The sequence below is a fragment of the Rhinopithecus roxellana genome, chromosome 4 (genome assembly GCF_007565055.1).
Source record: "Rhinopithecus roxellana isolate Shanxi Qingling chromosome 4, ASM756505v1, whole genome shotgun sequence".
In the NCBI taxonomy this organism is placed as follows: Eukaryota; Metazoa; Chordata; class Mammalia; order Primates; family Cercopithecidae; genus Rhinopithecus; species Rhinopithecus roxellana.
Window position 1 is genome coordinate 14169423 of NC_044552.1, and position 8949 is coordinate 14178371.

Sequence of the window (8949 nt, forward strand, 5' to 3'; positions counted from 1 at the left end):
AGACACTGGTCAATGCAGATTCAGGACAGTAGTTAAGTACATAAAGAAGGTTTGGTATAACAGAATATTTCCATGTCCCACAGGATTTACCATAGTCACTGAGCTTGGCTGAGACTATTAGCTTTTTCCTTCCCACTTGCCTTCCGTATTTCCTTTTTCCCTCTTTTATTCATTAGATATTTATTGAGTCTCCACTATGTCATGTGCTATGTTAGTGCTAGAAATTCCATGATTAGAAAAGCATGCATTGTTCCTATACTAATGGGGCTTAGAATCTAAGAGGTCAGTCAGACTTTAAACAATAGCACCAATGTACATAAATACACTGAAATAAAAGTGCTTCAGAAGAGTATGTAGCAGGGGGCCTGGAACTGCTCTGGAAGTTCAGAAAAGCTCCCTAAGGGAAATAGCCCTAAGCTACACTGTGAAGGATGACAGGGAGCCAGCTAGGAATCAGCAGCTCATGCAAAGGTCCTGAAAACAGAGGACCATGTCAAAGATGACACTATCTGAGACCAGTGGTGTGGAGGTGAGAAGATTTTACCAAGACAGTTGTAGGTAAAGAAAGGCAGATTTATTAGAGAAAGTATGAAAATACACTGTAAGGGAACAATGACCAGTTAGTAAGAGAGGAGCTGACTATAAAGAGACAAAGGCTTGCTGGGGATTTTAGAGAATAGTGCTTATGCTGTGTGCTGAAGAGGGCTTTGTGCAGTACTGATAACACCAAGGTGGCAGTGAGCTCGCTTGCATTTTTCTGTCAGCCAAGGGTCTGACCATAACTGGGTGTAGGAAGATAGTGAGTTATTTGCACAGGAGGGCTATGTGTCCTGGACCATGAAGAAAGTCACACACAACTTATCTGCTTTTTCTTTCTTTCTTTCCTTTTTTTTTCTTTCTTTCTTTCTTTCTTTCTTTCTTTCTTTCTTTCTTTCTTTCTTTCTTTCTTTCTTTCTTTCTTTCTTTTCCTTCCTTCCTTCCTTCCTTTCTTTTTCTTTTTCTTTTTCTTTCTTTCTTTCTTTTTTGATGTACAGTGGTGCAATCTCAGCTCACTGCTACTTCCACCTCCTGGGTTCAAGCGATTTTTCTGCTTTAGCCTCCCAAGTACCTGGGATTACAGGTGCACGCCACCACGCCCAGCTTATATATATAATATATATATATATATATATATATATAGTATTTTTAGTAGAGACAGGGTTTCACCATGTTGGCCAGGCTGGTCTCGAACTCCTGACCTCAGGTGATCCACCTGCCTTGGCCTCCCAAAGTACTGGCATTATAGGCATGAGTCACCGTGCCCAGCCCAATCTGCTTTTTCTTTTTTCTTTCCCTCAGTCTTGCCATCCTGACTCCTTTTCCCTAATTAGGACTCCACAAAAGATTTCCATCATTATCCAGAAAGAAAAGGGAAACATTGAAGAGTTTTAAATATAGAAAAGAGAGAGTCAGATTTTTGAATTTTTAAAAAATCTTTGTGGCTGCAGAAAATAGGCAAGAGGGGGTAGGGGAAGCTAGAGTGGATCTGGTGAGAAATGGTGGCCTGTGACTGTAGGATAGAGTGAGCCTAGGTCTCTGGTCTGAACACTGGATGAATTCACTTGTGACACCATCAAATCTGGGACTTTTTTGGCTGCAGTTTTTTTTTTTAGAGATACAGTCTCACTCTGTTGCCAAGGCTGACCTCAGACTCCTAGGCTCAAGTGATCCTCTGGCTTCAGCCTCCCAACTAGCTGGGACTACAGGTATTCACCACCACCCCTGGCTGTCTGGAGATTTCCAATTATTGATTCAATCTCCTTACTAGTCATAGGCGTATTCAGGTTTTCCATGTCTTCATGGTTTAGTCTTGGTAGGTTTTGTGTTTCTAGGAATTTGTCCATTTCATGTAGTGTATCCAATTTGTTGGTGTACAATTGCTCCTAGTACTCTCTTACAATCTTTTTTACTTCAGTAAGTCAGTACTTAATGTCCTCACTGTCTTTCTTTATCTTCAGCTGTTGTTTATTGACATAAAGGTAGGCTCTATAGCCACAGGCCCAGAGGCAGCTGCAGTAGTGGGGGAAAATGGAAGGTGGAGGGGGGAGTGTTTGCTGCAGGACAGCTGAGTGGAGGGTGGGGACAGGTGCCAGTGAGGAAGGCCCAGGGGGTTGGGGAAGCAAGTAAGGGCCAGGGCCAGAGTCTGCTTAAACTGGAACTACTGCCCCATGCCCTAAGGTCCCTAACTCTCGCTGACTGTTTCCTGACCCCAGGCCAGGGTTGGGAGTCCTCTGGGCATTCATTTTCTAAAGGAACTGAACAGAGTACACACAGGAAAGGAAGCTGTACACTTGCCATACACTCCGGGGGCCTCTGTTCTGCATTCCTCCTTCTTCCCTTGCTTGGGTGGGGCCACATGATTGACAGCCAAACTCTGGTCTGTCCCACCACAGCAGTCTCTAAAAACAGCTATGTTTCAGCGAGGCATAAATCTTCTTCCCTGGTGTCCCAGCGCACCAGTGCCACACTACAGCCAAGTGAGCTCTATAAGCACTGCTGGCCTAAATGGATGGGTTGGGGGAAGGGGGTGGGACAAGTGCTGGAGGAAGGGCTCTGGGGTCCATCACAGCACAGGAACAACATGCGTGGTGTTGGTGAAGCCAGAGCCAGGGTGTCACCAGGTCAGCACAATGACCACATCTTCCTTCTTGAAGAAGCCTCAGGCCTTACCAACATTGATGGCCAAGTTCACTCAGAGGTCCACATCCTCAGCCCAAGGCTCCTGGATGGGGTCCTTACTCAGCACAGGGAAGAAGCCATGGTACAGGTGGGTCTAGCGAGCTGTCTGGGGATTCCATGTCACAGCAATCATAGGGGCACATGGGCAGTATCTGGCCACCTGGTGGGCATACCTGCAGACTTGGTGAGGAGGATTATGGCCCCACTGCAGCACTTGAAGGAGGCCTCCACAGCGCCCACGGCAGTGGCTTCTGTAGGGTCGCTGGTAATGGGTGCCAGTGGCAGAACTCCTCAAATAATTGCAAGTGGTAGCTGGTGGCCTCTGCCTCACAGGCAATCAGGTGCTGCACGTGCACAGCCTCCAGAGGATAGTCCCCTTTGGCTGTTTCTCCAGACAGCATGATGAAGTCAGCTCCCTCCAGAATTGCATTGGCCACACCACTGACCTCAGCCCGAGTGGGGTGGAGCTTCTTGATCATGTCCTCTAGCATCTGAGTGGCAAGATGACAGGCTTCCCAGCTTGGTTGCACCGCCCAATCATCATCTTCTGAGCAAGGAAGACCTTCTCTGCAGGAATCTCATCTCAACGGCTTGTGGTAGATCATCACGAGCTAGAATAATCCCATCGCTGGCCTCCAGGATTTCATCAAACCTCCAACCCCCAACACAATTCTCGATTTTGCTGATTATCTTGATGAAGACCTGCCTAACTCCATAGACATCAGATGTCTTGCAGATGAATGACGCAAGTATCATATCGACATCTTACCCCCAAACTTCAGGTCCCAGATGTCCTTCTCCAACATGGCAGGCAGGTCCATGGCAGCCCCAGGAAGGTTCACACCCTTCTTGCTGCCCAAGGAGCCACCATTTTCCACCTCTGTCACCAGAAAGTCAGCATCCTTCTGCTTCACCTAGAGAGAAATTAGCCCATCATCCACGTAGATCTTGCTGCCCACTTCCACCACCTTGCAGATGTTCTTGTAGTCCAGCCACAGGATGTTCTCTTACACTTTTCCATGTAGGTATTATCCAGCGTGAGCTTGAGAGTGGCTCCCTTCTTCAGTTCCACCTCTGCAGTGCCGCTGCCCTTGATGGGCCCAGATGGGATCTCAGATCCTTTAGTGTCCAGAGCCACAGCAATGGGCTGGTAGAGGATGGAGTCAGAAGCAAAGCTTTCCACATTCTTGATGGTCTCTGTATGGTACTCATGAGTTCCATGAGAGTTCAGATGAACCACATTCATTCCAGACTTAATTGTTTTCTTCAGCATCTGTAACAGTGGGGAAGCTGGGCCCATAGTACAGATGATGCCAGTGCTCCAGGCTGTGATGGGTGGCGAGTCAGTGTCCAGGCAGCACATGTGCTCCAGGAATGTGTCAGCCATGGCTGCGTGCAGCTGCTGGGTCATAGTGAAGCTCTGGCTTCACTACAGGGCTTGAACATGGCTTCTGAGGTCCTGCAATGCTGACCGACTTGGGCTACGCTGCGAAAACAGACAGGTCAGGAGCCCCGAAATGCGCAGCTGCTGTGTCCACTTTCATTTCTAATTATAGAAATTTAAGTGGTCTTTTTTTCCTAATTCATCTAGCCAAAGTTTGTCAATTATGTTGATATTTTCAAATAACCAACTTTTGATTTTGTTGATTTTTTGTATTATTTTTCTATTTTCTAGTTCATTGATCTCTGTTCGAGTTTTTCTTAAGGAAAATATATTTTTTAAAACATAAATTAGCTTTCTTTATTGTTAGCTACTAACTTTGAAAGTTTTATTCTTTTTTAAGGAAAATGTATTTTTTAAAATATATTAAATTAGCTTTCTTTATTGTTAGCTACTAATTATGAAAGTTTTATTCTGCACATGGTAATACTGTACAAAATTATTTTTAAAAATTTCAATCTCCACAAATGTTTGTGTTTGAAAATCATCTTGTTCTTCTTCTCTAAATCCTTATGCAGTTGGAATCTATTTTATTATTTTGACTTTATTTTTTATCGTATTTTATTTTATTAAAGATTCAGGGGTTCCATGTGCAAGTCTGTTACATGGATATATTGCATAATGCTGGGGTTTGGAATTCTAGTGAATCCATCACCTAAATAGTGAACATAGTATACTCTACAGGTATTTGGAAAGATATTTTTAATGAGAGAGATAATAACATGTTTTATGCTAATGTCAATGATCCCAAAAAGAAGAAAAATTAATGATGTAGCAAAAGGACTTCTGGAAGAATGTTTCTGGGTTTGTTAGAGGAGGTGTCATTTAGTATGAAGTGGTAGGATGGCTTTGATAAGAGCATCGATAAGAAATCTGAGGTCCTGGGTGGGAAGGCAGAGAAAGTGGGTGCGGATAGGTGAGCAAATCTGGGGGCAATTACTGCTGCCAGATAATCATTACTTCTCTGTGCCCTCATTATCTCTATAGCTATACTCTGGGATGGGATAGAAAATAAACAGAATAAGAGGCAGGGATTGACTTTATTCTTTCTTCAGCTGGGAAATCTGCAGTGTGCCCAGGAGGCCATAATGGAGCATGGGCCAAGGTCGTGGGGTGATGCAATTCATGAAGGACATGATTTCCAAATGGGATCGTGAGATGGTTGTTGTGTGAGTGTGTGCGAAAGGTTTCAAACCTAAACATTTGAAATAGATAACAGTACGTGCTTCTTCATTATTTTAAAAATATTATTTAGGGCCCTCAAACAAGAGAACTAACTTAGATGTCTCATCCTCCGATAGGTCCTGCCTGTCTTACACGCTAACTTGATCGTCTTTCTCACATTGAATTATAGTGAATGATGACTAAAGTTTAGCTGGTTCTTTACTGGCTTGTCTTGTAAAGGTCCCAGGGCCTGTGTAGGATTGTCACAGAATGGGGCTGAGGCATGTGCCTTCAGCCTAGCTACCTCATTCCTCTATACCATGAGGGGAGAGGACTCACTGCCATTTAACACATATCTCTACTCTCTGCATTTCCTGTGGGTTATACTCAGATCTGGCGGCTTGATTAGCTTCAGAGTCCATCTAGATGGTGCTAGTGTTGTGTATTCTGTGACATCTGGGATACATCATGCCTGCCTGTTCCACTGTTCCACTTCCAGTAGGCTAAGGTTGATCAGTAGGTTCATGGATACCCATCTATTAGCAAGGCCTCACTCAGCCTTCACTTCATGGTTTTAATAGCCATTGGTGATCATTCCTGATACCATTATTTCAACAGAGTTGCAAACTGGTAATTTTCTAATTCTAACATTCCTCCTCTATTATTGATCGTGTTTTTTTTTTTTTTTTAGATGGAGTTTTAGCTCTTGTTGCCCAGGCTGGAGTGCAATGGCACTATCTGGACTCACCACAACCTCTGCCTCCCAGGTTCAAGTAATTCTCCTGCCTCCACCTCCCAAGTAGTTGGGATTATAGGCATGCGCCACCACACCTGGCTAATTTTGTATTTTTAGTAGAGATGGTGTTTCTCCATATTGGTCAGGCTGGTCTCAAACTCCTGACCTTAGAGGTGATCCACCCACCTCAGCCTCCCAAAGTGCTGGGATTACAGGCATGAGACACTGCGCCTGGCCAATTGTGATTTTTCTATACATGAAAACTTTTCTTACATCAGCTACTTGGTTTCTCTGAAAAAAAAAAAAAAAAGAATATAGGAAAAACAGGATAGATGTTTTATTCCTTTCCTCTATTTATCAGTCTTCAGAATAATGAGTTGGCGCCCAAGCAACTCCCAAAGGTAGTTAACCAGTGAGTTGCATGCTGTGGTTTTTTTGAGAGGGTGGTATGGTGTATTATTATAAACTCTTGAATTTTTATATGTTTGACTTTTTTTTTTTTTTTTTTTTTTTTTTTTTTTTTTTTTTTTTTGAGATGGAGTCTTGCTCTGTCACCCAGGCTAGAGTGCAGTGGCGCGATCTCGGCTCACTGCAAGCTCCGCCTCCCGGGTTCCCGCCATTCTCCTGCCTCAGCCTCCTGAGTAGCTGGGACTACAGGCACCCGCCACCTCGCCTGGCTAGTTTTTTGTATTTTTAGTAGAGACGGGGTTTCACCGTATTAGCCAGGATGGTCTCAATCTCCTGACCTTGTGATCCGCCCGCCTCGGCCTCCCAAAGTGCTGGGATTACAGGCTTGAGCCACCGCGCCCGGCCATGTTTGACATTTTCAATCCATTTCAGCCATTATTCTTTTTTATCCAAAGCATCCATCTCTAGCCAGTGAGTATCATTTCAAGTTGATGCGTGTCCTTTCAACATGACCCCAGGAATCTCATCTTTGACTGCTTCTTTTCTTTCTGTCTCAATTTATGCATTTCCTGCCCCAGACCTGGAAATGGCTACTTTTCTAAGGAGCCCTGGTTCCTTTTCGTGAAAGGTATATAAAGTTCACTATCTGAGTGCCTGTAAAGTCTTCAAAGTTGTTTTCTAGCTTCTGCTCACCCCCTCACAGGTCTACCATAATAAGTAGCATTGCCAGATGAAAACTCCTGGACCCCTGGTGGGATAGATCATCCCGCGGCTTTCAGCGACCTTATGAGGCCAACAGAATACAAGCCATTCAGATCAGCTAAGACATTCCTGCACCCGGCCCTGCTTTTGTCTCTCTGCAGCTTTGCAAGAACACTAGGATACAGGATACAGCCAGGCAGCCCTAGCTCCTGGAGAAGTTCATGACCACCCCATATGTGTCATGGTTGGGGTTGAGCCACAGTCAAGCCAGAGAATGGGGTGTGGGACACGACAGCACCAGGGTTGGTCCCATCTCCGTCATTTGCAAGCTGGGTGATTTCAAGTTCATCCTCTCCCCCTCAGTGCCTGCAGGTTCCTCATTTACAGAAAAAGGAGAGGAAAACAATAACCTCACAGGGTCATCGTGAAGATTAAGTGGGACCTACATACAGCACCGAGCCCAGGACACTAAAAGACAATAAATAATAGTTTCCTGCCCTTTCCCAGATCACTTACCCTCAGTTATATAATCAGATGGTTCAGAATCTAAAAATTCTGAGTTCTTCCTAAAGTGCTGCAGCTATTTTTACCTGTCCTTTCACAAAAGGTTACAGTCCTGTCCTGTTGTCGGGGAGAGGGCAGCCCTGAGTCACTTCCTCCCTCCCTGTGCTGGTCCTTCTGTGCCGAGCTGGACCAAGGCCAGGCTGCTCACCGAGAGCTGCCCATGCCACGAGGGCTTATGCTCGCTGACATTCAGGAGGGTTTCTGTAAAACCACGGGCTTTGCAGGAGACTGGGCTGATCTCCCACTTCCTGAATTGGTCATGCACTTTTACTTCCCTGACATCCTCTTTCTGAAATTGATCAATGTTTCTCCCAAAGTCAGCAATAACTAGCAGGTGGTTGATATTCAGATATGAGGCTGATGTCTTTGGACTTCAAACAAGTGATAAGACTCTTTCCTTTGAAAGATAAAAATGAATGTATAGCCGTGATCCATAGCTTAACAGCACCTCGGGATGACCAGAGAAGCTTAAAAATACTGATGCCCACATCCCACTCCAGAGACTTTGACATAATTGGTCTGGGGTGTGGCCTGGGCATTGGAGTATTTTATAAATACCCCCAAGTGATTCTAATGTGCAATGAAGGGTGAGAATGGCTAAAAAGTAAGTGCTTAGGTAAGTGCAGTTTCTCTGCCCCCAAGCAGGTGTCTTATCAGCTGGTGAGCCACAAAGTAAAGTTGGCCTTTTTTTTTCTTGCATGACAACTTTTTTATATATACTTTAAGTTCTAGGGTACTTGTGCACAATGTACAGGTTTGTTACATAGGTATACATGTGCCCTGTTGGTTCGCTGCATCCATCAACTCGTCATTTACGTTAGGTATTTCTCTTAATGCTATACCTCCCCCAGCCTCTCACCAACATGAAGTTGACTTTTCTCTGGCTTACAGGACTCTCCCGTGTGCCATGCCTACAGGTGAGTCAAAAGATGGAAGCACCTGCCAAGTTATGGAAGGCTTATGAGCCATGCCAAAGGGTCTGGGCTAGCTCTTGCTAAAACCCTTGTTCAAGAGTTTTCAGCAGAATGGCAAGTTGTTCAAGTTTGCACTGTAGGAAATATTGCCTGGCAGCACTGAGGAAAATGAATCTGAGTGAGGATGGTCACAGGAGGCCAAGAGACCACTGAGGTCCCAGCAAGAAGGTGAGAACCTGAAGAAAGGCAGCTACCACAGCAGAAGGCCAGGGCATGGAGGACAAGAAAGAGGGCGCTTCTCC

The 8949-nt window shown here is 44.9% G+C and overlaps 1 pseudogene; it reads right to left on the bottom strand.

The window, feature by feature from the left end:
* Window positions 1-2602: 2602 nt before the first annotated feature.
* On the bottom strand, window positions 2603-7895 carry LOC104668595 (annotated as a pseudogene).
* Window positions 7896-8949: the final 1054 nt, after the last annotated feature.